Source organism: Ovis canadensis, chromosome Y, assembly GCF_042477335.2.
Source record: "Ovis canadensis isolate MfBH-ARS-UI-01 breed Bighorn chromosome Y, ARS-UI_OviCan_v2, whole genome shotgun sequence".
Lineage (NCBI taxonomy): Eukaryota > Metazoa > Chordata > Mammalia > Artiodactyla > Bovidae > Ovis > Ovis canadensis.
This window is the reverse complement of record NC_091271.1, coordinates 6,893,423-6,919,433: the sequence shown is the minus strand read 5'-3', so window position 1 is coordinate 6,919,433 and position 26,011 is coordinate 6,893,423. Positions and strand designations below refer to the sequence as shown.

The 26,011-nt window shown below is 48.8% G+C and overlaps 1 protein-coding gene across 5 annotated transcripts in view; it reads right to left on the bottom strand.

The window, feature by feature from the left end:
• The window catches only part of LOC138431416 (F-box-like/WD repeat-containing protein TBL1X), a 247,993-nt gene that overhangs the window by 109,365 nt on the left and 112,617 nt on the right, over positions 1–26,011 (bottom strand). For 3 of the 5 annotated variants that reach the window (XM_069573549.2, XM_069573552.1, XM_069573550.1), the window contains exon 3: positions 6,881–7,033. The exons of the other annotated variants lie outside the window; for them this stretch is intronic. The gene's annotated coding sequence lies outside the window, so the exon portion shown is untranslated. The remainder of the gene's footprint in view (positions 1–6,880; positions 7,034–26,011) is intronic. 5 annotated transcript variants of the gene reach the window in all.

Genomic DNA, 26,011 nt, shown 5'->3' with positions numbered 1-26,011 from the left:
GATGGATGGCATCATGGACTCGATGGACGTGAGTCTGAGTGAACTCTGGGAGATGGTGATGGACAGGGAGGCCTGGCGTGCTGCGATTCATGGGGTCGCAAAGAGTCGGACACGACTGAGCGACTGAACGGAACTGAACCATTATCCGCTTCCATCCCTCCCCCTTTGAGAACAGGACACCTGGATTCTGTGTGGGCACATGGCACACCCCGCCCAAAAGGACAAGCTTTCCCTTGTAACCCAGTTCTGGCCAACGGCTACGAGCAGAAGTCAAATACGAAATCTCTAGTCTGTGCTCTTAAAGGCAATGAAACCCCTCTTCTCACTCCTTCTCAGGGACGTGATGTGAGGGCAGGAGCTGGCGCAGCCATTCCAGACACAGAGGAGGACAGAACTTCGGGGCGCCTACTGTGAGGCAGTGCTTCATGGAATGAGAGGTCCATCACCCCACTTCCAAAGCCACAGAAAGTTACATCTCAGCTGACTTCAATGACTTGCCCCGTCACTGCCAAATCACCTTGCAGAAAGGTTAGAAGCTGCTTCCTGGCCTCTTATAACACAGAGACATGCATCAGCAGGGAAGAGGAAGTGAAGAAATTAAAAAGTACAGCTACTAATGATTTCCTGGTCAGAAACCTAAGGCTTCACAGCGTGTTTTGGAACCGATGTTAATTCACGGGCACCCTAGGGTGTTCTACCACATAAATAAAGCCTGAAGAAAGTCCCTTTTGTCAGAGGAGGCATCAGTTAGAGGCGGCCCTGAGCTTATGACTTTCTGGCTCTGAACCTGTATGAGTGTCAAAGCGTGTGCACAGCAGTCTGTGAGACTCTTGGGGACCCCTGAACTTATAGGCTGCCAGGCTCCTCTGTCCGTGGGATTCTCCAGGATTGCAAGAATACTGGAGCGGGTTGCCAGTTCCTTCTCCAAGGGATCTTCCCGAGCCAGGGATCGAACTGGCATCTCCTGCAAAGGCAGGGGGGTTCTTTATCACTAGAGCCACCTGGGAAGCCCAATTCAACCTGAGACCTTTTTTTTCAAGTGCACACTGGGAAGAACCAACCACCTTTATCTCACGCGAGAGGCCGAGGGGTCAGAAAACCAGTGTAGACTGAGGACCTCGTTCCCTTCCACGTCAGCAGTGCCTTTTGTGGCCAGTAACCCATACATCCAGCAGAGGTAAGGGGAGGTGGCCACGCATGAACGCATCTCTCAGTGAGCCGAACAAATCCTCACACTGACTCACGGGCGTACAGAACGCTTTACAAAGGCCAACAGTGGAAGCAGGGCCCATGTTCAGACGGGGGTGTCACAACCCACCCACCGCCTGTGACCTCAAGCACTGCTTCTTTCGTCTGTGGTGCGAGAGCTCTGATGGGAGACGTGGATGGTCCAACAGAAATGCGATGGGATGGGCCAACAGAATGTGAGGTGAGCTTACATCCAATTAAAGAATGTTTAAATGCAAAGTAATTTTCACAACATATTTAAACTTCACCCAGCATATCCCAAATAGCATCATTTTAACTGTACTTCACACTGGTTTTTTTTAAAAAAAAACTATTGAGATCTTCGACATTCCTTTTACCTACAAAATCTCTAAAATTCCCAAAGTCTACGTATTTTCCACTTGCGTCACATCTTAATTAGGAAACGGAATTTTCAAAGGAAATAGACCATTGCTATTATAGTTCAGAAGATGTATTCTGTACACTGAAAACACAGATACACATACCCATGTGATTCCCAACATAAAACTTATGGAACAGCTGAACCAAGGATCGAAATTTAAATCAATAAGGAAATGAAATCTCTAAATCAGATCCTCAGGAACCCTAGCCATATTTGAGGGTGCTCCTTGGGTCTACAAGGCTTGCGGCCCCTATACTGGATGGTGCAGGTCAGCATGGCTGCTAAGAAGCCTGCAGCAGCGAAAATGACTGTGGTCTGCAGGACGGAAGGACCTGGGGACATTCCAGGCCACACGATTCCTCTGTAATTGGTCCACATGCAAATTCTTAATTATGCACCCGCAACTTTTTTTGCCCTTAACAAATTTCAAATAAATTAAAAAGAAAACCGAACAAACCGTCCAACTTTTAAACTATCCCTTTCTCAGAATAGTGTAGCTTCCTGATAGAAAATAATTTTTCACAATGCACATTTATTTTCATATTTTTACATAGACACTGGAATTTGGGTTCTCAGACCGGACTGACCAAAGCAATGAGTCCAAAGTGAGAAGGGCTGCAGGTTTAAATTCTACGCTGGATTTTGCAGACTTAGAACAGAAATGGAAAGAACATAAAATATGTCTTGGATGATTTTTAAAATATGAGCAACTTGTTGACATGATACTATTTTGGATAGTGAGTTGACTAGATTATTGAATTATTATATATTAATACATATGTTGCAAATAATGGGCTTCCCTGGTGGCTCAAACGGTTCGATTTGCCTGCAATGCAAGAGACCTGGGTTCGATCCGTGGTCTGGAAAGATCCCCTGGAGAAGGGAATGGCAACCCACTCCAGTATTCTTGTCTGGACAATCCCATGGACAGAGAAGTCTGGCAGGCTACAGTCCACAGCGTCCCAAAGAGCTGGGACATGACTGAGAGACTGATTTTAATGTTTCAAATAATATTAATCTAGCATATATTTTGGAGAAGGAAATGGCAACCCACTCCAGTGTTCTTGCCTGGAGAATTCTTTGGATGGAGGAGCCTCGGGGGCTGTTGTCCACGGGGCTGCACAGAGTCAGACACAACTGAAGCAACTTGGCATGTGTGCATGTATTGAAGAAGGAAATGGCACCCCACTCCAGTATTCTTGCCTGGGGAATCCCTGGGACAGGGGAGCCTGGTGGACTGCCGTCTATGGGGTCGCACAGAGTCAGACATGACTGAAGTGACTTAGCAGCAGCAGCATATATTTAGATACATATTGCAAAAATAATTTATGATTTCTTTTTACTTCTCTACTGTGGCTACTAGAAAACCTTAAATTAAACTTATGGTTTGCATTCTACTTCTATTTGGAGAGTGCAAAAACCCAGACAGTTTCTATGGTGCCTGCAGGCTCTAAAATGTGTTGCTAATAGTCAGCAAGATGAAACCATAGCATTTTTTACAAAGCTTCTTTTGTGTCTACTGCAAAATTTTAATTAGATGCCCCTCACATCATTTTTTTATTCCGTGACCAATTCAAGACAGATTAATAATCACAAATTGTTCTAAATGCAGACCACCTTTCTCTAGGAAAAAAAGCAACTTTCTGTTGGAGGATTTTTAAATATAGGGATTTATCACAAGTTCTGTTAAGACACCTGAAAGGGTTGTGGGTCTCAAAAAGAACCACGGTCACTGGCAGGTTGCTCGCTTTGTGGGCAAACACTGACCTCGCATCTGAGTGTGTATTGTTACACCTTCTAGTTTCAGAGCCACCTGGCCCAGCAGACAGCAAGGTTCGCGGTGAACTCCAGGGCTCACTGCAGAGCACTGGGTGTGGATCCCGTCTGGCTGAGCCTCTCTCGTCTATAGCCTGGGGGGTGACGTCACCAGAGCTGCACCCCTCTTCCTAGCAGGTTGCCATGGGAGACCAAGGGTGACGATGCTACAATGGACTCTGTACCACAGTCGACAGTACAGCTCAAATTTCAGTGTTTAAGATGCGCTTCCCTGATGGCTCAGCGGGTAAAGAATCCGCCTGCAAATGCAAGAGACACAGGAGACACGGGTTCAATGGGTTCAACCCTCTGGATCAGGACCAGGAAATGGCAACCCACTCCAGTATTCTTGCCTGGAGAATCCCATGGGCAGAGGAGCCTGGCGGGCTACAATCCAAAGGGTTACAAAGAGTCGGACACGACTGAGCTTGCACACATTCTGTTTAAGAAGGGGTGCTGCTGAACAGATATTTTAGCCAGGACTACAGTTTCTCTTGCTGTTATTGTTATATTAAACCTCCTGTTAGACAAGGCTTCCTGCCCCTTACACTGTCAGCTATCACTTTGAAGGTTTAATTCAGCCTTGCCCACTCAAAGCGCTGGAGAACCCACAGCTAGAGATGCTTAGGCTCCCAGCACAGGGAGCTGTGTGCATCTCATCAGTGACGACAAACTGAACACTCGAAGGCCTCCTTTTGCAAGAGGCCCTTTATTGTCTCTTTGAGTTCTACTATGAATTAACAATAAAAAAAAAAAAAGGAAAGAAAGAAAGGAAAAAAACACCATCCAGATATGGATTGGTTGAGTAGCTTGGCCACTAAGTTGCTTTCTAGCCTCTGAGTCTCCTGAGTCGTATTCCACTGTTTCCCAGCCTCAGGGACTATAGCCCACCAGACTCCTCTGTCCACGGGATTCTCCAGGCAAGAACACTGGAGGGGTTTCCATTTCTTTCTCCAGGGGTATCTTCCCGACCCAGGGATTGAAGCCGAGTCTCCTGCACTGGAAGGCTGATCCTTTACTGCTGAGCCACCAGGCAAGCCCAGGTTGGTGTTAAGGAGAAGGAGTTTATTTTGCAGCAATGGTACGATAGTACAGGAGAGCTTTCTACTTTTACTACTTGGGTGAAGGGAATATGGCTTCCGTTTGCCCACAGCTGGAACCGTTTGCCCACAGCTGGAACCGGTACTGTGCACGTATCTGGGAAACGGAGTTCAAACTGAGCATCTCTGACCTCTAGCCACCGTGGGGAAGGGAACCTGGGAGTGAGTCCTCTCCCCATCCCTCATTTCTGTGCGTAATCACACAGAATGGAGAAACAAGAAAAGTCCTAGTAGGTAGGATCCACGTAGACAGGTAGAAACAAGGCAACTCCTCGTGTGCAGCAGTAACAAACTGAGAGGAAAAAGAACCCTGAGACCTGAGAAGATGCATGTTATTACAGAAATAAGGTCATTTCTCCACGCACTCATTACCTCGTCGATTGAAATCTGGCAGGAAATGATTCATGGCTCACCTACTGAACATAATCTAGAGCAAAGACATTCACACGTCATTGAGAAGCGAAAACCGTTAAGCTACAAGGCGACAAGAACCGTACCCCAAAATCATCACATTTGTTTTTTAATAATCTATCGATGAATTTTTTTTTTGCGGTCACATCCACAGGCATGCAGGATTTTAGGACCCTGACCAGGGAGCAAACCAGCAACCCCTGCGATGGAAGTGCCGAGTCTTAACCACCTGACCGTCAGGGGAGTCCTTCTACTGATCATTGCTGTATCATCTTTTCCCTCGCCTTTCCTTTCCAGATTTGGAAACGAAAAAAAAAAAAAGAAAAGAAATACTTAAACTCTCTGAAAGGAGGAACTGAAATAGATCTTTGCAAAGCCTTCCAAATGTGTGATGTTATACAACAGCGAAAGGAGAGAGAAGTAACAGCAAATGCAGAGACATCTCACTGATGACTTCAGAGCAACACAGAAAACAAACAATCCCCGCCTCCTTGTCCCTAGTGTGCCAAGAAACAGCACCGTGCTTCAAAGACACAGCAGAGACATTCGATCAATTCATTTGCACAACAAAACACGTCACCCGTACACACTCATCCACACCTGGACACACACCCTTGGGAAACAAACTTGTGCTAATGACAAGCAGAAACAAACTGCAAGCTGGCCTATTGATAATTATAAATATTTTAAGGTCTTTTGCAGGCTAACCTAAGAATCTGCGCTTTTCCTACAGACGTCATTCTGTAAAAACACCGTCTTCTGATAAACACACTAGGAATCGTGAGATGCGCTGAATCCATGTAGAGCAGTGATATTCAAAGGCATCAATTCTCATCCATGAGCAGTCACGGCCCACACACACCCCGCCCCCCCCCACACCCAGCTTTAAAGAAAGGGCCAAAGAGTTAATGAGCAAAGAACGTATTTTGGTATAATCTCAGTAATAAGTTCATGTGCTGACCTGCCTTCCTGCTTTCTGGACTCAACTCCTGTTTAGGACGCAGCCCCAGTATGCAGACTCACAGTCTGGCTCCAATCGGGAGACTCAACTTCCCGGCAAATGCCAGAAACGGCCCGTGTAGCTGAAACTCTGACAGTGCAGTCTTTATTAAAACAGCTGGCATTCACGTGGAACCCAGAGAGTGTAACCCCAAACAGAACCTGAGCCATTGCTTGCAAAACAACTTACATCCAAGTCACAGAAAAAAAAAGAAATGCAAAAGACTGGCAAACAGGATGAAATATTCCACCTCATTTTTTTTTTCAATCAAAGAAATCCAAAAACAACAAAAAAAAGTGCCTGCATCCCCTTCTCAGTTGACCACAATGTCCTGAGCTGTCTGAGAGGCAGGGCCCCACCCCCACCCCAGCACACTCCACCCTGGGCTCTGGCAACAGGGAACAACTGCCACAACCTTTCAAGGAAAGCAATTTGGTAATCGGTCTCAAGGGCCCTACAGCCCCATTCCCAGCCATCTCTCCCAAAGTAAAAAAAAAAAAAACAAATTGGAAGCAATCTGAAGCTCCGGCAACAAGTGTGAAATCAATTACGGTACATGCACTTGACGGGATGGATGCCTGAAAAATGTTTCCAATGAACGTCGGCGATGATCACAAGGCTCACTCCGTAAGGTTAAGCTGGGAGAGCCGGGTCACAAAGCTGAACCTCCTGACGTTTCATGCACAGGAATACAGGCAGCTGGGAGGAAATGCACCAACAGTCTGATGGGGGTGGGCTCAGGTGTTTATTTTGTTTTCAGATTCCATTCTCTCTCTCCATCTTTTCCCCAAATTGCTCATTCTATGCAGCACGTTGCTTTTAAACAATCAGAAAAGAGGGACCGAAACTACTAGCCTGCAAGGAATAATGACTAAATTCCTCATCTGTCGAGGATGACGAAGATGAATTAAGACAGTGATGTACCTGTTCACCTCTTTCCTAAGAACGTCAACGAGGGCTTTCTTCACAGTGCGGTGTACCGGCGGGGCAGGGCAGGGGCGGAGATTCCTTCTCCTCGGGGGTTCACAGTGATCAGCCTCCTCTGAGTCACCTTGTGAAGTTTTATGATGCCAGAGTCTATAAACACAACATTAAATATTTACGGTTGATATTTGCTGCTTCTAAAAATAATGTGAAGGAGAAGGTCTCTTAACAAGGCCTCCCAGTGACCTTCTCGCTGAAATCACCAAGGCTGACTGTAGGTGCGCTGACAGCCACCCCCAGGCCCTGGAAATCCGTGATCCAGTGGACGCCCCAGGGGCCCTTTCCACTTGAGCCAGGTACCCTGGGCCTTCATACCCCAGTGTGTCGATGGGGCCCCAAACCCACTTATGTGATGGGGCCTCTTACTCCATCAATGAAATGTAACGAAATATTACATATGCTTATCAGCTAGGAAGACAGTCTTTTTTTCCCTCTACCAAAACTCCTTTGGATGCTTTGTTACAGACTAATAGACACGTGGTCAGACAAAAATGGACCACGAGGGGCTTCTGGAAGGTCCGCTGGTTAAGACTCTGAGTGTCCACCGCAGGGGATGTGGGTTTGACCTCTTGTCAGGGAAACTCGGATCACACATGCTGTGTGCATGGTGCAGAGAGCAGCCCAACATAAAAAAGGGCATCATGAGAACACTGGTGGAGTGAACAAGACCGAAGAGATCTCAGAAAAGCCAGTGAGCATGCAGATGGATTCTGTGCAGAGACGGTTTCCTTCGGGAACCACTGCGCTTCACGGGACTCAACCCCAGAAACCGTAGAGGGTGCATCATGGGTACAGTTTATTACGGAGAGACGACCCCAAACTAGAATTACTGGACTCATATTCCAAAACAAGGCTGAATTATCTTCCATCAAGCGACGAGTGAAGAAACCTGCGTTTAAATTTGCTGCTGTTTAGACGCCATCGTCGGAGAAGGTGATAGCACCCGACTCCAGTACTCCTGCCTGGAAAATCCCATGGACGGAGGAGCCTGGTAGGTCGCTAGGAGTCAGACACAACTGGGCGACTTCATTTTCACTTTTCACTTTCATGCACTGGAGAAGGAAACAGCAACCCACTCCAGTGTTCTTGCCTGGAGAATCCCACGGACGGCGAAGCCTGGTGGGCTGCCGTCTATGGGGTTGCACAGAATCGGACACGACTGAAGTGACTCAGCAGAAGCAGACGCTGTTGTATCCCACTCTTTTGCGACCCTGTGGACTATAGCGTCCGCCAGGCCCCCTCTGTTCATGGGATTTTGCAGGCAAGATTACTGCAGTGGGGGACTGCCCTGGCTATCCAGTGGTTCAGACTCCGTGCTTCCCACGCAGGGGGCACGGGTTCAATTCTTGGCAGGGGAAATAAGATCCCACAAGCCACATGGTGCAGGCCCCAAAAGTTAAAAAAAAAAAAAAAAAAAGAATACTGGAGTGAGTTGCCATTTCCTTCTCCAGGGGATATTCCCAACCCAGGGATTGAACCAGAATCTCTTGCCTTGGCAGGCTGTTTCTTTATCGCTGAGCCACTGGGGAAGCCTGGCATTCAAACAGTTTAACCTAAAGCCTCCAGGAGGTGAAGCTTACCTTGCTCCCCCTACACCAGTGAGCATGGGCTTTGAAAGAAGTGTGGACAGACGAGAGGGAAAAGCGGTAACTCGATAGTGAAGAGACTCTGCAAACGCACACCCTGAGCAGAGGGCAAGCTCTGCAGGCTCATCAGCGCTAAGTCGCGTTGAGAGTGCCCGCCCTGAGGCGATGTGTCCCCGCCCTGAGGGGACATGATCACAGGGCCCGTCTCTGTGGTCTATGCTCCCCACACAACCCCAGCCTCATCACGGGGCACACACCTGCCAAGCCCAAAGTGAGAGACGTTCTACGAAAGTCGTGGCCGGTATCCCTCAGAACAGAGCCACCAAAACCAAGCAAAGTCCGAGACCTCGCCCCGGCCCAAAGAAACATGGAGAGCGGTGACTGAGTTCAGTGTGATGGGGATGGAATTCCAAGACAGAAAGGGGACATGGATCAAGAAAAGGTTAAAGGTGAAAAATAATCCAATATGTAGTGGACAAAATTTTTTAAAATCATGTATACGTGCTTCATTTCTTTTTTCTAATTCATTTATTTATTTTGATTGGAGGCTAATTACTTTACAATATTGTATTGGCTTTGCCATACATTGACAGGAATCTGCCACGGGTGTACACATGTTCCCCACCCTGAACCCCGCTCCCACCTCCCTCCCCATCCCATCCCTCAGGGTCATCCCAGTGCTCCAGCCCTGAGCACCCTGTCTCATGCATCGAACTTGGACTGGCGACTCGTTTCACATAAGATAATTTACATGTTTCAATGCTATTCTCCCAAACCATCCCACCCTCGCCTTCTCCCACAGAGTCTAAAAGTCTGTTCTGTACATCTGTGTCTCTTTCGCTGTCTTGCATACAGGGTTATCATTACCATCTTTCTAAATTCCATATATATGTGTTAGTATACTGTGTTGGTGTTTTTCTTTCTGGCTTACTTCACCCTGTATAATCGGCTCCAGTTTCACCCACCTCGTTAGAACTGATTCAAATGCATTCTTTTTAATGGCTGCTTTCTGATGAAATGCCCAGAGAGGGGTCTCACTATTCCAGCAAAGCGGCTCAACCATGATGGTTAAGAAATCTGTTCAGGAGTGGCTGTGCTTGCCACCTATATAAAGCCCCATGTCTCTGGGCAGCAAATCCGCACACACACAGGTTTCCAAACTCACCCCCATCTGGGTCAACAGCTGTTACTGTGGCCAAACCACCAATAATTCTTTCACGGTTATGAGCGAGCCTCACTCCAAATCTTCAGACACATCAGCAGTCCCCGGTCTTGGCAACCCAGGAGGAAACACACGCGTGCACACACACAGACACACACACACACACACACACACACACACACACGATCCTATCAAGTTGCATTTCCATCCTTCAAAATGCCATTTTCTTTCATTTCTCTTTGACTTTCCGCTTTTCCTCCCTTAGGAATTTTGGCTATCTGCCTTAGCTGAACTTGAAAAGGCAAGGAAGATGAGTGTCCATGGGAGAAAAATTAAAGTTGGGGTAGGGGGAGAAGATACTGGCAAAGCCCTGGACAGCAGCATGATGGCCACTAGCTGTGAAGGTGGCAATATCTCCAACCTCATGCCAAAGAGACCAGCGGCATTTAGGGCAAGTCAGGTCTTCCCATTCAGCCTTTCCACGTGCAAAGGCTTCTATACATGAAGGCTGCTGACGCAGCTCGTCTGGGGGTCAGATCCTTTGGGGTCCACCTTGGGCCAGGTCCGGCTCCCTATCCTGGAAACCCACTCCTCTTTCTGCATAGCAGTTGCCTTTCTAGAAAACGCAAACAACAAGAGAATCCTGACTCAGGATCCTCCGAAATGTTCATTAAGTCAACCGGCAGGTGCAGAATTCACAAAATTCAGTTCCCTACCCACCGGGGTTCACTTCTTCTGTCTATATGCTCAGTCCTATCTGACTCTCTGCGACCCACCCTGTGGACCGTGTAGCCCACCTGGCTCCTCTCTCCCTGGGATTCTGCAGGCAAGGATATTGCAGTGGGTTGCCATGCCCTCCTCCAGGGGGAATCTTCCTGACCTGGGTCTTCTACACTGACAGGCAGGTTCTTTATAGTCTCAGCCACCAAGGAAGCCCTTTCTTCTATCTGCTGCTGCTGCTAAGACACTTCAGTCACGTCCGACTTTGTGCGACCCCACAGACAGCAGCCCACCAGGCTCCTCCGTCCATGGGATTCTCCAGGCAAGAGTACTGGAGTGGGGTGCCACTGCCTTCTCCTGACGTGCCTTTAAATAACCGTAAAGAGGTCATTTGAGCTTGCACTCTACCCCTGCACTTTTACAGCCTCACCGGCACATGGAGGCTATCTGCGGAATGAATGAAGGATGTGAGCGCTGAGACTGAAGTGCAATAAAGATGTTATCATCTTTGAAAGTGTCACAAAGAGCTCGAGGGCACGGAAAAAATTCTCATTCATATTTTTCCCCATTAACTGCCTAGAAGACAATAATAAAAAAAAAGGCAATTCATTATTTAGAAAAGGCAAGGGCAACCTTTCCTAAATGTCTTGGGGCCAGAAGGTGGACGTGCAGAGGCAGCAATAATTCAGGCAGGCACTGACGATTTATTTACCCAAGTTCAAGGAGGAGATGGGAGAGCTGACCGGCCACGTCCACCGGGGGCAGGCTCAACGGATGTTTCCATTTTGCGGGAGGGAAAGCAATTTTCTGTCCAAGAATATCGTGGAGAGCACAAAACAGGTGCATTATTTTCATTTAGCTAGGTAGTAAAGCGACGGGCTTCTGAGATGCTGCTCGGGGGACAGAATCTGCCCGCCAGTGCAGGAGATGCAAGAGACTCGGGGTCGATTCCTGGATTGGGAAGATTCCCCTGGAGAAGGAAAACAGCAAGCCGCTCCAGTATTCTTGCCCTGGAGAGTCTCATGGACAGAGGAGCCTGGTGGGCTACAGTCCACGGGGTCAAGAAGAGTCAGACACGACTGAGCACACACATTCAGACACACAGACACACACAGAGCAAAGTGACAGTCGTTACATGCAGATTCTGTTGTATCCAAATGTCAGGGCACAGACACACCTACAGAAATTTCCCCACGCTTGCTGACAGTTGACTACGTACTCAAGTGAGTCATTCTCTAACCAAGATGGCAACTTACGGGTGCAGAAAACAAAAGGCTGTGGTAGGCAGCCTCTTCACATGCATTTTCCTTTGTTTTCTCGTTTATGTGCCCCTACCGTGTAGCATGGGGAATCTCAGCTCCCCGACCAGGGATCGAACCTGTGCAGCTTAAGGATGGAGTCCTAACGACTAGACGCCAGAGAAGGCCCTGGGCAGCCTCTGAGATGAAATCCAAGGAGCCCCACCGTGCTGCTATCTGCACCCAGGAACCACCCCAACCCACCCCGACCAGGATTGGTCTATGCAACCGACAGAGCACGGCAGAAGGAACAGCACGTCCCCTCTAGATCAGGTTGTGAAAGCATGTGGCTTCCAGCACTTTCTTTTTATGTTTTTTTTTTAATTATTCTGTTGTTACTTTATTTATTTTTGGCTGTGCCGTGAGGCATATGAGACCCTTAGTTCCCCATCCAGGGCTGGAAGATCTCCTTGCACTGGGAGATTAGTGTTACTCACTGCTCCACCAGGGAAGTCCCAGCACCATCCTTCTCTCTCTTTCTCCTGGACTCTGTTTCCCCTCCTGTACTATCTCTCTCTCTCTCTCTCTCTCTCTCTCTCTCTCTCTCTCTCTCGATCATGCACTCTGGGGAAGCCAGGTCACGGGCAGCCCTGCAGAGACGGGAGGGACTGAAGCCTCCCACCAACTGCCACGTTCGTGAACGGGCTTGGGGTTGAGCCTCCAGTTCAGCACTAGGCTCAAGAGACTGTGGTCTTGGGGCCAACGCGCCGACTGCAACTCATGGGAGACCCTGAGCGGGAACACTCCGGCTCATCCGTGCTTGGATTCCGGAGTCTCAGAACCCACAGGACATGATCCGTGTCTGCAGTGTTCAGCTGTGGAGCGCTGGGGTGATCGCTCACACCCCAACGGATAAACAACACAGGGGCTGGAACTGGGAACGCACTGGTGGACGTCAGAGAACACTGGCATAGAAACTAACCCCATTCATTCGCTCCCCACAACTCGCCACCCCCTCCAAGCCAATTAGCATCTAATTACATTCGTTTACCTTCAACCAAGCATGCAAACACACAAACACCTGCAAACGTAAGACCCAGGAAACTACATGCATCTATCTTGCCCCCATCACATAGCTCTCTTTCAGTAAAACCGGGTCTACCAGGTAAACCACGCACGCTTAGAAACCACACTGACATTCTCACCCCTAAATCCCCAGCAATCACTTGCTCCCCTCAGCCAGGCACTTTCACGTCCGAATGGTACAAAAGTGGCATTTTTTCCATTGTTGTCGTTTGTTGTTTGGTGCTCAGTTGTGTCCGGCTCTTTTGAAACCTCACGGACTGTGGCCCGCCAGGCTCCTCTGTCCGTGGGATTCTCCAGGCAAGAACACTGGAGTGGGTTGCCATTCCCTTCTCCAGGGGATCTTCCCCACCCAGAGATGGAACTCGCGTCTCTTGCATTGGCCTGTGGGTTCTTTAGCCATGACCCACCATTTCCCATTAGATTAGAAGAAAAGTTCTTTCCAGTCAAGCGTAAAGCTCTTGATTCAGAATGAGATGAATCCTAAACGTGTCTGCCTTATTTTAGCAAAGTCTTGCCATCAGGTCTTGAGACGCTGTGCTGTGTGTTACATCATCGTTAAGGAGTTCAGAGCTGCTCAGTCATGTCCGACTTTTTGAGACCCCATGGACTGCAGCACGCCAGGCCTCCCTGTCCACCACCAACTCCTGGAGTTTACCCAAGCTCATGTCCATTCAGCCGGTGGTGCCATCCAACCATCTCATCCTCTGTCACCTCCTTCTCCGCCTGCCCTCTATCTTTACCAGCATCAGGGTCTATTCCAATGAGTCAGTTCTTTACATCAGGTGGCCAAAGGATTGGAACTTCAGCTTCAGCATCAGTCCTTCCAATGAACACTCAGGACTGAACTCCTTTAGGATGGAACTGGTTGGATCTCCTCGCAGTCCAAGGGACTCTCAGGAGTCTTTTCCAACACCACAGCTCAAAAGCATCCATTCTTCGGTGCTCAGCTTTCTTTACAGTCCAACTCTCGCATCCATACATGACCACTGGTTAAACCGTAGCCTTGATGAGACAGATCTCTGTTGGTAAAGCAATGGCTCTGCTTTTTAATATCCTGCTTAGGTCGTTAAAGCATAGATCGACCTGACAGAAGAGTCCCCACTTGCGGCTTTCAACTATTCTAGATTATTTTTCTCATATGCAGAATTCCCGTTTCTGTTTAGCAGACTTTCTCACAGCAGGGCTCAGAAACAGTGGATGTGTACATATTCTAACTGGGGCCCTAATTTTGGAGCTGGATCGGGCTCAGGCGCTGTAATTACGATGGGAAATTATATTCCCCGTTGTCCAAACTGCTCCTGGAAGCTGATCGTCCAAGGCCCCAAGGTCCATCCCCGAGGGCTGAACACAGCGACGGGGCACCCAGGCGACCTGCTGTTTACCACGTGAAGCCACCGTCGCCAAGAGAAGCAAACCCAAGGTCAAGGTTTCACCTACCGCGCTCTGAGACTTCCAAGTTCGGAGCATTTCTGACGTGTTGTCTGTTTAACACGTTTCCCTGAAAAGTGTCAGGAAGCCTTGAAATACGTGCCAGACCCACTCCAACAGTCCTGGGAAGAATCCGCCTGCAATGCTGAAGATCTGGGTTCAATGCCTAGCTTGGGAAGATCCCCTGGAAAGACGGAAACAGCTACCCACTCCAGTATTCTGGCCTGGAGAATTCCTGGAGACCGTACAGTCTCCATGGGGCCGCAAAGGGTCAGACACAACTGAGCCACTTTCACTCTAGGCACCAAGGAGTCTTCCACGGTGCAATTTCTTCCGGAGGAAACTGGACAAGACTGCATGGAAGGGCCTGGGGATTACAGGCACCAAAACCACTCATGGGCACAACTGGTTCTACCCTCGATCACCTCTGCTGGGAAATGGAAGGGGGTTGCACTACAGAGCGTGGACTCTAGAGCCTCCCCTGGCGGTTGGGGGCTTCGCACGGTCAACGTCACGTGGTTGCATCACGGACTACTCCAGGGATCAGGTTAAGCGGGCCCATAGTATCCACTTTGTCCACTTCACCCCCTGAACCCCATCTTCATAAGCAGCAGCCCTCCGGGCTGGTCTCAAGGCAAAGCCCACCACCTCCTGCTCACCTGTGACCGAGAACAGGCTCCACGAACCAGCAAAGCCGCCCGCACCTCCATGAACTGAGGCTCACGAAAACACCCCCTCCTGACGGACAGGCCACGAGAGCTCCCAGACCTCCCAGAAATGTCAGGAAAGACACAGTCCCCTGGGGCTTGTGGGTATGATGGTCACCCAGGCCCCACAACACCAGGCCTGGCAGGTGGCAGGTAGCCGCACCTGCAGCTCTGTTCTGCCGGCTCGTTCGTTTGATTAAAGGCCAAGAATTTATACCAGTTTGGACTTCTTCACCCGCCCTGTAAATGGCCAAGGGTAAAAGGAGATCACCACTACCATGGGGTGAACTGGGCACCCCCTCAAAAAAGGTATCTTGTGGTCCAATTTCCTGGACACCTTAGAGTGTGACCTCATTTGGAAATAGGTTGGTTGCGGATAGAATTCATCAAGATGAAACGCCAAGTGAAAAAACAATGAGATACCCACCTGACACCTGTCAGATTGTTGAGCGTGGGCTCAGCCAGCCAGACAACAAATAACAAGTGTCACCAAGGATGGAAAGAAAAGGGAACCCGTACGATGCAGTGACGCTAAGAAAGTCAACTGGTGCAGCTACTGCGGAAAATAGTACAGGGCTTCCCCGCAACATTACAAACAGAATGATCGCACGAGCTAGCCAATGCCTCTTCTAGGCATTTTCCTGAAGAAGACAAAAGCACGAAGTTGAAGAGATATACATGCCCGTACGTTCACTGCAGAATTATTTAGAATAGCCATGATCTGGAAGCAACCTCAGCGTCCACTGAGAGATGAACGGATGAAGAAAATGTCACACACACACAGGAAAATGGCTCAGCCATAAAAAAAGCATGAAATCTTGCCATCTGTGACCACATGGATGGACCCATAGGCTATTCAGTTCAGTCACTCAGTTGTGTCCGACTCTCTGTGACCCCATGGACTGCAGCACGCCAGGCTTCCCTGTCCATCACCAACACCCTGAGCCTGCTCAAACTCATGTCCTTCGAGTCAGTGTAGGGTATTGCATGAAACTCCATAAGTCAAAGAGAAATACTGCTTGCATTTATACACAGAATCTAAAAATTGAAACAAATGAACAACCACAGCAAAATAGAAAAGGACTCATAGCAAGAGGTAGTTGGCAGGGGGCAGGAGGTGAAGGTGAGTGAAATGAACAAGGGAGCTTAAGAGGGAGAAACTTCCAGCTACAAAGTGAATCAAGGAGATGAAACACAGAGCCTGGGGTATACAGTCAGTAAGTGTCATACGTCTGTACGGTGACAGATGGTAACTAGACTTGTCATGGTGATCAATCTGTCATGTACAGACGTATCGAGTCATTCGTCACGTACCCGGAATTAACATAGTGTTGAGGGTCAATTTGGGCTTTCCTGGTGGCTCAGGTGGTAAAAGAATCAACCTGGGTTCGATCCCTGGGTTGGGGAGATCCCCTGGAGAAGGAAAGGTCACCCACTCCAGGATTCTTGCCTGGAGAATCCCATGGACCGAGGAGCCTGGCGGGCTACTGTCCCCGGAGTCGCAGAGTCAGACACGACTGAGCAGCTAGTATTTTCACTCCTTTCACGGCTCAGTGTAGGTCAATTATATGTCAATAAAAGAAAAAAAGAAAATACATCCAATCACATACACAGAATTCATCAAATGAGGTCACAGTGGAGCAGGATGGGCTCTTAACCCACTATGATGGTGTCCATGTAAGAAAATGACCGTGTGAACAAAGACTCACAGACAAGGCGCAGACCAGGATGACGTATCTGTGTCTAGGAACATCCAGGGTTGCTGGAAACCACGAAAGCTAGGAGATGGTCAAGAAAGGAGCCCGCCCAGAGCCTTCAGCAGAGGGCCAGTGGTGACATCGCGATCTGAGACTTCTGGCCTCCAGGAACATGAGAGAATGGGCTCCTGGTGCTGGAAGTCACGTGGCTTGTGGAATTTTGTTAGGGCTGCCCTGCGAAAGTGCTATGACCACTAACAAGCATGGCTTCTAACCTGCTTTATAATCAAGACAAGAGTTTCCTAAAATGCTGTTTCCAAACGTATGTAACAACAATTTTCATAAGACATTCATTTCATTAAAAGAGAGAAAAAAAATCAAATAAAAGGAATCCCCTCAAAGACTGTCAGGGAATCCACACATAAGGAAAAGGTCCCTCTGGCTGGCTTTGGTCCTGGGTTGGGACTTAGACCTTCTCCACCCAGGTGGCCACCCCAACATTTAACCTCAATCACCCAGGGCTCCACCGCATCCCCTCCACATCCTGGGAGGAAGCTGGGGTTGAGGTGGGGACGGAGCGGGACGAGGTACAAGGTTCCACATTACCAAGCTGTATTTTCGGGGCTGAAAAATGTTGTCCACAAATGCACAGATCAAAAGCATAGTTTGTTTGCATGACTGGTATCTACATGCGTGTCCATGCATGCATTTTAAAATCTTTCCTTAATTTCTACTGTGTTTAACATCGCTAGATAATTATTCTAAAAACCAAGGTGGCATGTGGGTTTCAGACCAATAGGAGAGGCCCTGAAACTGCAGTTCAGCCAGGCCCCCAGGGTCCGTACATCAAATCTCAGCACGGACGAGATACCATCGCCATAATGAGAATCTCTCTATGCCTCCCGGTAATGAGCCCTTTTGAAGAATGAATTAAAAATTCTGACATGGCTTCTCTGAAAGCAGAAAGGCGGGCTTCTTGAGAGGGGCCGAAAAAACTAGCTCGTATCATTGTGCGTCCTTAGTCATCCACCTTTACCGCTCACGTTTTAGGATGTCTGCAAAGTCAAGGGATCTTCACGTACTCCAGGAGTTCTCCAGTGTTATCAGTCAACGCATCACGCTTAACAGGACTGAGAAGAATGCCGACTCCACGCGGATGAAGTTCCACATGTGACTAAGGGCTAAGTCTGCTTAGTCAGCCATAAAAAAGAACAGAATAATGCCATTTACAACACTATGGACCCAGAGAATGTTGTACTGAGTGGAGTATTTCAGACAAAGAAAGACAAATACCATATGATATCATTTATATGCAGAAGCTTAAAAAAAGAAAACCACTGGTACAAATGAATATATTTACAAAATAAAAGAGAGTCACAGATGTACAAAACAAACTTATGGTTACCAGGAGCTGGGGTGGGGAGAAAAATCGGGAGACTGAAATTAACATACACGCTGCTGCTGCTGACTCTGTGTGACCCCACAGACGGCAACCCACCAGGCTCCCCCGTCCCTGGGATTCTCCAGGCAAGAACACTGGAGTGGGTTGCCATTTCCTTCTCCAATGCATGAAAGTGAAAAGTGAAAGTGAAGTCACTCAGCTGTGTCCGACTCTTAGCAACTCCATGGACTGCAGCCCACCAGGCTCCTCCGTCCATGGGATTTTCCAGGCAAGAGGACTGGAGTGGGGTGCCATTGCCTTCTCCACTACTACATATTAAATAGGTAACTAACAAGGACCTACTGTATAGCACAGAGAACTCTACCCAATACTCCCTCATGGCTTACATGGGAAAAGAATCTGAAAAAGCGTGGATATATGCGTATGTAAAACTGATTCACTTTGCTTTACACCTGAAACTAATGCAACATTGCAAATCAATTATAATCCAATTTAAAAAAAAACTACCTCTTGAACTTGTGGCTTCTGTTATTCCATGAGCAGTCAACCAAGACCAATTATTAGAAAGAACAAACACCACCACGTTGAGGCTTTCCTGATATTTGTAAAAGCAAAAGGACACAGTCTATCATAATTTATTAAATAGCATCTATCTTATAAGATAGCTCAGGTAAAGAATCTGTCTGCAATGCAGGAGACCCTGGTTCAATTCCTGGGTTGGGAAGATCTCCTGGAGAAGGGAAAGGCTACTGACTCCAGCAATCTGGCCTGGAGAATTCCATGGACTATATATAGACCATGGGGTTGCAAAGAAACATGGGGTTCCTGGTTTTAGAAAAGGCAGAGAAACCAGAGATCAAATTGCCAACATCCGTCGGGATTACTGAAAAAGCAAGAGAGTTCCAGAAAAACATCTATTTCTGCTTTATTGACTATGCCAAAGCCTTTGACTGTGTGGATCACCACAAACTGTGGAAAATTCTGAAAGAGATGGGAATACCAGACCACCTGACCTGCCTCTCGAGAAACCTGTATGCAGGTCAGGAAGCAACAGTTAGATCTGGACATGGAACAACAGACTGGTTCCAAATAGGAAAAGAGGTACCTCAAGGATGTATACTGTCACCCTGTTTATTTAACTTACATGCAGAGCACATCATGAGAAACGCTGGGCTGGATGAAGCACAAGCTGGAATCAAGACTGCTGGGAGAAACATCAATAACCTCAGATATGCAGATGACACCACCCTTACGTCAGAAAGTGAAGAAGAACTAAAGAGCCTCTTGATGAAAACTGGTGGTGAGGAAAGCGGAAATCCAACACTCCCAGTCTTCAAGGGGAGGAGAGGAACTTGAACACAAACGTGTCCTTAATGATCACAGACTGTTTGCCTGCAGTCCCTGCACTGAGCTTCCATAGCGCCTTGAGATGTTACGGACGGTTCTGCAAGGTGACGCGTGGCACAGAATACCGCCATTGGTCATTAACTATCTCTTTGCAAAAAAAAAAAAAGCGTTTGCTTATGATCATGATGACAAGAAGAGAAAACGCCATCGGGGGGCTGTTCATGCCCAGATTCCCGTGGATGTGGCCAACATTTCAGTCTCACTCCAGGCACACAGCAGTGGGCCAGGGCTGCAAATGCTTGCACGTCCTTCCCTGGGATCTCGTGCTGGCCACTCGAGACTCTGAAGCCCCTCACCGCACCCCTCATCAGAGGAGAGGCAGAGCGGCCCGGGTAGACTGAACGAGAAAGCGGAGCCCCTGGCAGCGTGAAATGAGAGGGTCTGGATGGAAGACGTCAAAGACATCACGAGCCTTAGTTCCTTCCAGTGATCTTCACCCAGACGTCCCATTTCCGGGGCAGTGGACGTCCCAGGTCACACGTCCAGGGGTGTGGACTGGCCAGTGGCTGCTCCTCCCTTCCAGAAACAAGCTCTGTCCTTACAGAGGCTGCCCAAAGCTGGACAGCCGTCTGCAACCTCTGTCATTTATGTGATAAAACACTCCACACGTGTAACCCAGCCTGGGGAGCACGTTCCCCCAGGGGAGGCCAGCCCTCACCCAACAGCCCGTTCCTGAAATCTCCACGGGGCCCGCTCGCGGGCACCAGGGTCCCAGCACAATTTGACCCAGATGTTCACGTTGGTCCTTCTGTGAGGACACAGAGTAGCTGGTGAAGGCCAATGGTGGGGCACAGGGGTGCCGTCCTCCAGGCCCTGAGCTGCAACCCCAGATTTCTGCCACCCCCAGTCTCGGATCCCACTGCTGAGAAAGGTAACGCCCTGGGGCTTCCGCGGTGGGCTGGTGACTGGAAATCTGCCTGCCAAGGTAGGGGACACAGGCTCTGTCCCTGGCCTGCGAGGATTCCACATGCTGTGGGGCAACTGAGCCTGAGTACTGAGCTCGTGTGTCACATGTACTGGGCCCATTTGCCACAACTACTGAGCCGGTGGGCTGCAACTACTGAAGTCTGTGTGCCCTGGAGCCTGTGCTCGTTAATAAGAGAAGGCACCGTAATGAGAAACCCACGCACCGCAACAAAGAGCAACCCACTCGCTACAATCAAGACCCAGCAGAGTTAAAAAATAAATAAATGAATAAAAGACTTTTTCAGTTGATGTACGAAGATTTTTCTTTTAAAAAAAAAACAAAAACAAAAACAGGTAATGCCCTAGAACATGCGCTGATTACTTCATTCAACCAACTCCCGAGTGGTCCCCTAAGTGCCTGTAACTCAGTCCACACATCCTGACTCGTCTGTCTTCCCTCTACCAAGAAAGAAGACCTGTCCCTCTGCTCCCTTGTGACTGAGGGGTCTGGCCATTTTCAGGCCTGCCCAGTGCAATCTGATGATAAAAAAAAAAAGAAGTTTTATTTATCGGTGTACCTCCCATACCCAGCATAATGCTCGATCCACACAAAAACACTCAGCAAGGGTTGGCTGCACTGAATTAAATTCAGATATAATATTATGAAAAGACTATATGATGAAGCATGGCTTTGTACAGATCGCGGGAAAGCACAGGCAAGCTTTTATGACTTAAGCTCCTGTCAACAAGCATTTCCAACAGGGGTCAGCAATGCTTACCAATATTACCTAAGTGGAGGCGGGGTCAGGAGTCTTCTCTCTTATGAAGGAACGTTGTTCTCTGGTATTTTCTCCAAGCTGTGATGACCTGCTGGGTTTCCATCACAGGCAGTTAAGAGCAAATGAAGACCTAGGGAGATTTATCGATCCAATCGAGACACAGCAGTGCCAAAGATTGATTTCCCACCAATGATGCAGGTTGAATACATCCCTGTGATAGCGGACAACCGCAGACCAGACAGGTGTTCTCACTGGGGCTCCCAGTCTCTCCCGGGCTTCTGTGGGGTTCACAAATGACTGACATTTCGAAGGCAGAGCACCTTCCCATTTTATAGAGATCTCCCCAAACGGGAAGTGTCAGGAATACTCTAGAGAAGTCCAACGTTCATGATCTTTTAAAAGAAATAGAGATAGCATTCAAAGCCATTTATTAATCCATTCATTTATTGACCAAATATTTGGCATGCATCTATAGGGCTTCCCAGACTTCCCAGTGGGAAAGAATCAGCCTGCCAATGCAGGAGATGCAGGTTCGATCCCTGGGTCGGGAAGATCCCCTGGAGGAGGAAACGGCAACCCACTCCAGTTTCCTGCCTGGAGAATCCGCAGAGGAGCCTGGCGGGCTATAGTCCATGGGGTCTCAAAGAGTCAGACATGACTGAGCGACTGAACACACACACACGGCACGCATCTACTATACGTTAGACACTTGAAAAAATGCTTAAAGTCTTCATTAATTTTGTTACAATATTGCTTCTGCTTTATATTTTGGTCCTTCGGCTATGAGTCATGCAGGATCCCAGCTCCACGACCAGGAAAAGAACCTGTACCCCCTGCACTGGAAGGCAAAGTCTTAACCACTGGACCACCAAGGAAGTTCTTATGCTAGGTACTTTTAGGTCCAGGGCATTTAAATAAAATAGCTCAAAAAAAATTTTTTTTAATGCCAACTCTGTTTGCTATCTTCTATTTTTTTTAAAACTTTTTATTTGGTATTGGGGTATAGCCAGTTAACAATGCTGTGATAGTTTCAGGTGGAGAGTGAAGGGACTCTGCTACCCTATCCATGTATCCACTCTCCCCCAAACCCTTCTCCCACTCACACACCATGTTCATGACCTTTCATTAAAGGAACCACGGCCGGCCCCTATAGAAAAGTTGCCAAGTGGCACAGGCCTGTCCTTTACTGTGCTTCAAAAAAAAAAAAACACACACACACACAAAAACCTGGGCTCTACCAGCTAATTCCTCATCCTCACCAAGACCGAGCCAGCTCCCAACAACCGAAGCCTGGGTGGAGAAACACATTTACAGTTCTCATCACCGCTACGGCTTTCCTGTGAACCCAGGAGAAGCTTTGACTCTTTTCTGTCTCCACCTGGGAGCCCCAGCTGGGGGTGGGTCTCACGTCCAAGTGCAAGGAAGAGTTTCCCAGGGTCAGCCTGCCTGGCAGAACAGCCCGCAGATCTCCTGGAAGCTCACGGCCAGCCCTGGCCCAACACAACCCTGGGTACTTGTCAGCGTCTCTGCTCCTCTCCCACCTCTTAACGCCTGTGAGCGCTCGGGTATCACCCATCGCAGGACACAGATGTTCATTATGCCTCCCACCCAGAATCCGCCCGTATCCCATGCCCACTTATTCACACAGGATTCTGAGCTTAGCCATTCACTATGGATCGCTGTTACTGCCACATTCAGATGGCACGATAAAGATCGAGACAGCAGGAACAAGGAACCCGTCTTTCTCCTTGGGTTCTAATATGTGATGTAGTTGACTCTGAGATCAAGATTGTGTGTGTGTGTGAAGTCGCTTGTGTTGGATTCTTTGCAACCCCACGGACTGTAGCCTGCCGGGCTCCTCTGTCCATGGGATTCTCCAGGCAAGAATACTGGAGTGGGTTGCCATTCCCTTCTCCAGGGGATCTTCCTGGAGATCTTCTTTGACCCAGGGATCAAAGCCAAGTCTCAGTCAGGTTCGTTATCACTAGTGCCACCTGAAGGACAACACTGACTAAAGACAGGGCCAGGGTGGGCTCAGAATTCCTTGCTCAGGTTCTTGCTTCAATAAAACATCTGAGCATGCAGCAGCGGGGGCTGCCAAGGGCCATCCCACGGGACAACTTCCAAAGGACATACACTCTGGACTCAAGGGCTGCTTGACCTAAACATTTCCCATAAATCTTGGGCATATCATGCATTTCTTTCTTTCTTTCGTTCTTTTTTAAAAAGCATTCTATCAGTGTCTATCACGCCCATTGACTTTCGGCATTTAGAATATATTCTGACCAGTGGGTGGCTGAGTATGTGTGTGGGCTAGAAAACCATGAGAGAGTGGGCATCCACTGTTGTTCCCAATTAATATCTCTGGGAGGAAAAACGCCCCCAGAATTTCATGAAATAAATGAAGGGTGAAGAATTCTATAGGGTCCACTGTCGGGGCAGTTCAGTCCTCTGGCGTGACAACAAAGCTCGCATTCTAAAATAAAGCAGCAGCTATGCTCCAAGTCTCCCTTCTTCAGTCACTCAGTCATGTCTGACTCTTTGTGACCCCACGGACTGCAGCATAGCAGGCTTCCCTGTCCTTCATGATCTCCTGAAGTTGGCTCAAACTCATGTCCATCGAGTCCGTGATGCCATCCAACCATCCCATCCTCTGTCGTCCCCTTCTCCTCCCGCCTTCAATCTTTACCAGCATCAGGATCTTTTCCAATGAGTCAGTTCTTCGCATCAGGTGGCCAAAGGATTGGAGCTTCAGCTTCAGCATCAGTCCTTTCAGGGAATACTCAGGACTGATTTCCTTTAGGATGGACTGGTTGGATCTCCTTGCGGTCCAAGAGACTCTCACGAGTCTTCTCTAACACCACAGTTCGAAAGCATCAATTCTTTGGCTCAGCTTCAAGCCTGAAGGCTTTTAAACACCCCTCTCCGTTTCTATCAGTGTTGAATCTATATTTCTAATTTGCTTTACCCTGGGTCCTCGTATCCACTGAAGACTTAATGATTAGTCTCATTTATGACTTTTCCTTCATGAATGTTTGAGCGTCAATGTCAATTATGTAAAGCCTCCACCTAATTATGCATAACGAGATGCTCCAGGTGTGATGGGTTAAGGTAAGCTGTGATGTGGGCGTCCAGGGTCCCCCACCAGCTTACTCCCTGGGCTTCCCCAGGAAGGCTGGGGATACTGCGAGCCCCCTCCACCAGGACACGGCTCTCCCCGCTCGGGCTGAACACCACCTCCTGCGCCTCTGTGTTGTTGCTGTTTACCCGCTCAGTCGGGTCCAACTCCCTGCGACCCCATGACTGTAGCCCTTCAGGGTTCTCTGTCCCTGGGATTCTCCAGGCCAGAATACTGCAGTGGGTTGCCGTTCCCTCCTGCAGGGGATCTTCCCAACCCAGGGGATCGAACCCAGGTCTCCTGGAGCATCGGCTCGTGGATTCTCTACCACTGAGCCACCTGGGAAGCCCAACTGCTCTGCACCCTTTCACTGAGTCAGTCAAGTGAACTGTCTGCCTTTACGTGACAAAAAAAGACAGCTACAGGACGATCCTGGGCACATTATGGACTCCTGTGTATACCCTGGAGACAAACCTCGTCCATACCCGGATTCACAGCTGAAAGCCCTGTGATGACTTCCCATCCTCTCGCACATGTCCAGCAAAGACCCCCACACACACCCACCAGCCTCCATGAACAAGTTCAAAGTGAAAAGCAAAAGCGTTAGCTGCTCAGTCCTGTCCGGCTCTTTGCGACCTCATGGACTGCAGCCCACTAGGATCCTCTGTCCGTGGAAATCTCCAGGCAAGAGCGCTGCAGTGGATTACCATTCCCTCCTCCAGGGGATTGTCCCGACCCAGGGGATGGAATCCAGGGTCTCCTGCATTGGCAGGCGGATTCTTTACTGTCTGAGCCACCAGGGGAAAAGCCTGGTTGAATGAATTTAAAGCGAAATCTAAAACAAGATGAAACTCGTGCATCCCAGAGAGGGCGATGGGAGATGCTGACACGTGCGTTTCCAGAGACTACAACGGAAGGCGGCGGGGGGCCGTGTAGGTGGGCGGCACTCTAGACGGTGGGGAGTGAGGACCTCGGGGTTCCCCTTCTGCCCCTGCAAGATGCTAAGCCAGATCCAGGGGGCCACTTACCTCCCCCTGAACAGAAGAGGCCACACGGAGAGGGAAGGGCGTTTAATGGGTGGCTTCAGAACCTCAGAGATGGGAGCATGGGAGGTCCTAACAAGGGCGGTGATGCCGACCCAGGAGGCGGGACCCTCTCCGCGGACGTTGTGGGCTGTCCCGGGTAGACAAGGATGCTGGGGGATGATGCTGACTCCTCGTGGCGGGGGGGGGCAGGGGTGCTGGCCTGCCCACCAGCCTCCACCCACAAGAAAAACCCAGAGCACTCTTCCCCAAGTTGTTAACAACCACCAGTAACTCCAGACCCTGCCTGATGGCCCCAATCGGAGGTAAAACTGCCCTGGTGCTATTCTGTGCTGAACGGCCGACTTCATTGACCTGTGCTTATGACACACTCAAGACTTTAGAGGGCTGACTGGCGCGAGAAATAACAATAAGCATTTCTCATCTTCCCTAGGAGCCGTAAGCAGCTTGACGAGGGCCACATCTAACCATCCTGGCTCAGCATCTGCAAAGTACTTGCAAAACACTTCACATCCACTCTCCACTAATGAAGCCACGCGTCTGCCTGCAACGTCTTCCCAGTCATGAGTGCGGCTGTCTGTTCCCTCCCTAAACAGTCTCCCTGTGATTTTATCTACAAAATCAACTGTGCGGAGTGCAGGGGACTGTGAGAGGTCACCGAGCACACACTGCAAAAATAAATAAATACGCCACAGCTGACTGGCTTCCCGTGTACTTATGTGATGTTCAGCCCTCCTGAAGTCTGGGAGAACCCACTGTATGTAAATGATGACATGGAAACAGAATTGCCTA